Raw genomic sequence first — 6380 nt, 5'->3', positions numbered from 1 at the left:
TAGTGGATCCGCTCCTGGGTCAGACAGATGCAATGCACATCTGAAATGTATAACTATCTAATGTAATAAGCTTCGACTGAACTTTTCACAAATAATACATAAAACACTGCCACGTTCCAGAACTAGGCTTGACCAAACTTGAGAAATCACAGTTGATTCTATTTACTAATGCATTTGGCTTTATATTTTGCAATCATAGTCATCATTGAAAGCTCACTATCAAAGTTGTTCTCAAGTTCAGTCCTGAGGGTCTTTTGTGGCTATAATTGAACTCCTACCTTAATTAAGCAAGCTGTTATTTCCCAATTTCAAGGGTCCTTGGTCCAATCCAAAAATTACAAAACTGGGTTTGTTAAAGTTTAATTGGTATGTAATAGGTAGTAATATATGCTACATTGGGATAATTTAATGTTCTTATAAAGGATGTAAAGATTTAGCTTGATAAGGTTATTCATAGACAGACAGATACATACAATAGATACAGTAGATAGATAGAATGAACCTTATCACCCCTAGAAGGAAATATACACACTCCAGCAGCAACATACATTATAAGAGTAGCCACACACAGTATCCAATACAGTAAAGACAGTGTGCAAGCCAATACACAAGTACAAAATACAACACTATGCAGGGTACATGCAGTATACACAGTGTACATATCTTTCTATTATATAAAAAAAATGCTGGAACAAGACACAACTTTTTAAATTGATTATTCAAGTCCAGCGAGATGAGACTTTGGCCATGAGGTTTTTTCAGGTCCCGCCCTCCTCTCAACCATTTTCAAACACGCCTATGGTCCACTCAACTCTCATTCGTGTGAATGCTTTTGTCAGACACAGTTGCTGCGCTCTCTGCTCTTATAAATGTTTACGTTTTCCTCATTTAAAGTCGTTTATGAAAGTCCTCAGTTTCAAACTTTAAAAGCTTTTCTGGACAGTATTTTTAGATATACAATCTATTCATTTCCTTCGATGTAGTCCCTTTTTGGACAATACTCTTATACGTTCTAGATGGCACGTCAACGACTAAGTGAAGAAGAAAGGGCAGCGCATCGAAAAGAGGCTAAAAAAGTGTTGGAGAGAAAACAATTTAAAAAAGAACAATAATAATCTAAGTGCAAATTCGGAAAATAAGGAAAGTAATAATCAGCCCGGACAAAGTGGGATTGAAAACCTAGCAGGTCCAATCGGGGTCGGAAATAAAAGACAAAGAGTAGAAGACAAAGTAGAATGTCGTAAAGAGGCTCAAAAATGTTGGCGTGATACACATGCAGAGCAGGTTAGAGATTATGAAAGTAGTAAAATTCTAAAGTCTCAAAAAACTGATAGTAAAGATCGCATTAGCGCTAACAAACGGAATTTATTACTCGGTGAAATAACGGAACAGCGAAAAGAGATCGAATATATGGACATAGGTGATATGACAGAAGTATGTAGATATTGTTCGCCTTTAAAGTTTAAGTCAGAGACTTATAGATCGTCTAATTTGTGTTGCCATCAGGGAAAAGTAGTGTTTCTTCCCAATGAAGAGGATGTATCTGCAAGAATTAAAAGATTTGCTGTTTGGTGAAAGTGAAATCCACAAACACTACAGGTAAAATATCCAAATCTACAATAATCTGTTCACATTCGCAACATTCAATGCTCAAAACGCAGATTTACGCAATTCAGGAGCATGTGCTATGAGAATCTGTGGTCCTGCAACAATTAAAGCTACTACAAGTTTAATTTTGAAGAAACCACAATTCGGTCAGGTTTATATTTATGATCACGGAGAAGCGATGCAACATAGAATCAAAAGAGTTAAATGATCGGACATATTAGAAATTCTACAGCCAATAATGGATACAAATCCATATGTCCAAAAGTATCACACTTTACACAAAATGTATCTGCAAAACACGGACAAAGTTTCTATATGAATCCAAAAGATCAAGGTCGCATATATAATAAACCAACATGTGATGAATTGTCAGTGATAATAGTTTTGAAAGACAGATTTATCAAACACAGAAGTTTAAAAAGTATTTGGGTGTTAATTTCAAAGCCAAACAGAATGAAAACGTACAGTATAACTCAATGAACACCTCTACTGCAAAATGAAACATAATTTTATTTCAATTTATTACGTTTTACTATTTTTAACTATGGTTAATTACTCGCTGTAATGTAAAATAGTCAGTTCTATTATGCATATGTAATAGTTCCCATGAAAATAACAATCTTTTTAAAGTACATTCGCTTACCCATACGTGAGCAGCAGAGATGCAAAGTGACTGTCGCATAGCGCCCGCCCAGGTGTTGGTGAGCAAAGCGAGCAGGGGGCAGAGCCCCTTAGTAATGTACATATGAATAAGAGCATTATCTAATTAAAACCAAACAGCATTGACAGGTGCATTACTCGCACAGCAAAACGTCTTTGGCAAGCCAACAGAGTCAACAACAGACAAAATGACCTGTCATGGCTGACCATCCAGAGGGATCAATACCAAGAGCTTCTGCAAATAGAGATGTGATGCATCATTCAAGAAAAGACATCCCTACACGTCTTCTCAGAATGACATATAACATTGGTCTTGTTGGATGTCCTGGAACAACAATTAAGAGATCACATATCCAGGAAAATGTTTTATACCGCTCTGTACTTCACATTTTACAGTATGTTTTTCTGGCACCCACACACATTAAAAAATCCAGGAGGCATGGTGCCTCATGTGCTGTGTGAAGGATGCTCTTTGGTTTGCAAGGAGCTGCCTTGTGGTAAAAAGGGAGGGGATGTCTATCCCGATTTGTCATAGCCTCACCCACAGCCTACTCAGAGACTGCTCCACCTTGGACAGTCTGGAGGAAGAAGAGGTCTGATTTACCCCCAGTCCTCCTTTAAGGTACCAAAAATGTCTAAGATCTTCGGTAGGCAATTGTTTTATCCCTGGTGTAAACTTAGAGGTTCCATGACACTTCGGTACTTATTTCAACAGCATATTTTCTTTTTATTGTCAATTTTTTTCTAACATAAAATTAAAAAACTGTGAGTTTCGGATATTTAAATAAAAATATCCCAGAGAACAAAATTGCAGTGTAGGATTTGATTATTACTAAAATTAGAACATTGGTCATTGGTCTGAAGACTTTAAGCAAGGCAGTCTGTGTATGCATAAATCTTTTAATGAATGTGAAGTATATTGTTTTCAAAAGCAAAAAAATCAACTGAAACATCTCTAGTGCCAATCTCTCTGTTTTAACTAGTAACTGTGAACATACATGTGATGGCTTTGTGTAAAAAATAAGCCTCGAAGTGCCTCATAGAACACTGGGGTGAGATAAGCTGGTGGCTAAAGGATCTCAAGGACAGCACGTCATGCAGAGGATGGACAGCATTAGTCATGATGCCCTCTAATTTTCCCCTTATCCTCTAGTGAGTTGTTGGTGTGATGTGCAATGTAGATGGTTTTTCTGATCTCTTATTTCAGGTGTTAGTCCTCTAGCTGGCCACAGCAAACATCAGTGAACTACCAATACATATTAAAGGACCAGTGCCTCCTGAAAAACGAACCAACTCTGCCCTTCATACGGCTGGTTTGTATTGTCCATACATGCAGAGGAATAGTCAGCAGACAGGTAGGGGCAGAATGGAGACTTCTGGAAGGGATATATGAACAGGAAAAAGACTCAAGACAATAAGGAGCAGAACCATTCAGAGAAACCATAAGTCAAGGCAAGAGTTTTGAACTAGATCATTCAAGCAACAGAATGCCAGTGAAGAGAATGAAGCAGAGGGGTAGCAGGAGTGAAAGGGATAACAGAGAACACAGATATAAGAGCTACACTCTGGAAGAGCTGGAGAGGTTGGATAGTCGTGGAAGGACAGAGTTTTAATAGAGCAGGACCAGTGCCTGAAGAAGGAGATGAGAGGCATAATTAGTGAGGAAGGTTTGGGTTCTTCAAATACTACAAAGAAAGAAACTTCATGATTGGGTCACTGAAGAAATGTGTTCAAATATGAAAGTGAGGAGTCTAGAGTCATGCCATGATTGCTCACTGTGACATCTTCAAGTGCAATGGTTAGAGACAAATTTGAGAAAGGAGAATTAGAAGGCAATTACAGACTTTGAAAGGTTAAGTTTAAAGCAATGAACTTTCATCCATGATGAGAGGGCACAGAGACAGCCGGAGATATGGGCTGAAACCTGTGGCTTGTTGGACGAAAACGAGAGGAAGATCAGTGTATCATCAGCATAGTGATGGTAGGAAAAGCCATAAGAAGAAATAATATTGCCTAGGGAGCGAATGTAGACAGAAAAGAGAATTCGACCCAAGGCTGATCATTGAGGCACATCTATGAAGAGTTTCTTTGAAGAAAAAAAGGAGTTAAACCAGGAGAAGCCAAAGGATTGGTCAGAAAGTTAGAACGTAAACCAATCCAAAGTAGAACCATAGTTTTTGAGTTTACAGGGGAAGGGATAAGCAAGGAGTTGTTTATGATGTTGAAAGCTAATGAAAGACAAAGAAGGTTAAGGACAGAATAGAGACAAACAGCTTGATCAGATCTAAGAGCATTTGTGACCAAAAGCAGTGCAGTCTCAGTTGACTTAACCTTGCGAAATACAGATTGAAGATGATAAAGCAGATTGTTGTCAGAGAGAAAAGAGGAGATTTTTTTTGTGGATTATATGTTCTAGAGTCTTGGACAGGAATGGCAGAAGGGAGACAGGATTTTGATTCTCAACGGCAGACGGCTTGAGAGAAGTTTCCAAAGAGATGTAAGGGATCAAAAAATGAGAGATGGACAGAAGCAGATATGAAGGAATAAGGTCCAGTGCACAGGTGATGGGTCAGTGGGTACGGAGCAGGTCAGAAATGTTGGAGTCATTTTCAGGATGGAAGAAGGAAAAAGAAGAACAACTCAGAGGTGAGGTATTGTATGAAGGGTGGAGAGAAAGGAAGGCAGTAACAGTTGCCTTGAGTGATAATGGATTTCTGACCACACTCTTCAACAACCTGTCATGGAGCCATCCATCCATCCATCCATTTTCAAACCGGCTTATTCGATGCAGGATCGTTGAGAAGCTATAGCCACACAAACAAAATTTTACTAATATATAGATTTACAGTTTAGTGAAAGTTAATTCCATCAGTTATCTGAATCTGCTTTCTCTTGAGCAGGGTCATGGGATCATACCTCAGCATGCATCGGAAGTAAGGCAAGAGCAATTCCTAGAGAGGGCACCGGTGAACAGACAGCTGGGCCAATTTAGTATTGCCAACCCACCTAACCTGGTTGTCTTTCGACTGTGAAAATCCACACACAGAGAACATGCAATCTCCTCGCAGGAAGGATCTGGGACGTGAACTCCAGCCTCCTTGTTGCAAAGCAGTAGCACTACCACTGCATCACCGTGGCGCCCATAATTCCATCTGCCTTGAGTGACATTGGATTTCTGATTGCACTGTCCAAAAGCCAGTAACAGAGCCACGCAAACTAAATTATAGTAATGTACGGGTTTACATTAGAGCTAAGTCTCCTTTAATCAAATGATAAAAGTTTGTTTCATCCAGAAAAGGACAGAAGACGGTAACAACATAAAGATGGTCTTTTGGTTTATGAGAACAAGTTGTGTTGTGGTAATCAACCTGACTTTACAATCAAGAAAAACTTGGCTTGGACATTATCTTAACATCATTTTATGCAAATTCAATCATAACACAGATACACAATGAAAAAAATGTTTTGATTATTTTATGTGATTTACATACATATTTGGGCACTAAATTACAAAAAAAAAATTTCCTGTCAACATTTTTAGCTTGTGCCCTGTGTTGGCTGGGATTGGCTCCAGCAGACCCCGTGTTCCTGTGTTCGGATTCAGCAGGTTGGGAAATGGATGGATGGATATAGCTGAATGTTCTGTGTATTTTAATAGGTCAGCAGTCAAGGCGGACACAATTCCTGCGTTTTCCTCTGTGAGTGGGACAACCGAGACTGGTGTTCAGAAGGAATGGCCAGCTATAAGCTACAGCTTGATTCCAGAAACAACATGAAGAGCTAGCTTAGTGGTTCCAGATATAGCGCTCCTGTGTCCTCTTCATTTTAAAGATTTTGTCAAACCTCCACCAGAAGATGGAGAATGTTTGACGTGTTTGTACCGAATGTTTTCGGGTTTGTCTGAGGATAAATTCACTTTCGCTGAACCGGATATTAGAAAAGCGATTACTGATGCACAGGGCCGGATTAAGAGCTTTGGGGGCCCGTAGCACATTTCAAATTTGGGGGCCCTTTTGGTCTGCATCATCTGAAGTTTAGATTCTGAACAGTTCAAACCGGACTAAACAATTATTTTACTCTCGATTATAATAAGAATCTTATACTATTTATGT

Source organism: Erpetoichthys calabaricus, chromosome 15 (assembly GCF_900747795.2).
Source record: "Erpetoichthys calabaricus chromosome 15, fErpCal1.3, whole genome shotgun sequence".
NCBI classification, from domain to species: Eukaryota; Metazoa; Chordata; class Cladistia; order Polypteriformes; family Polypteridae; genus Erpetoichthys; species Erpetoichthys calabaricus.
This window is presented reverse-complemented; position numbering follows the sequence as displayed.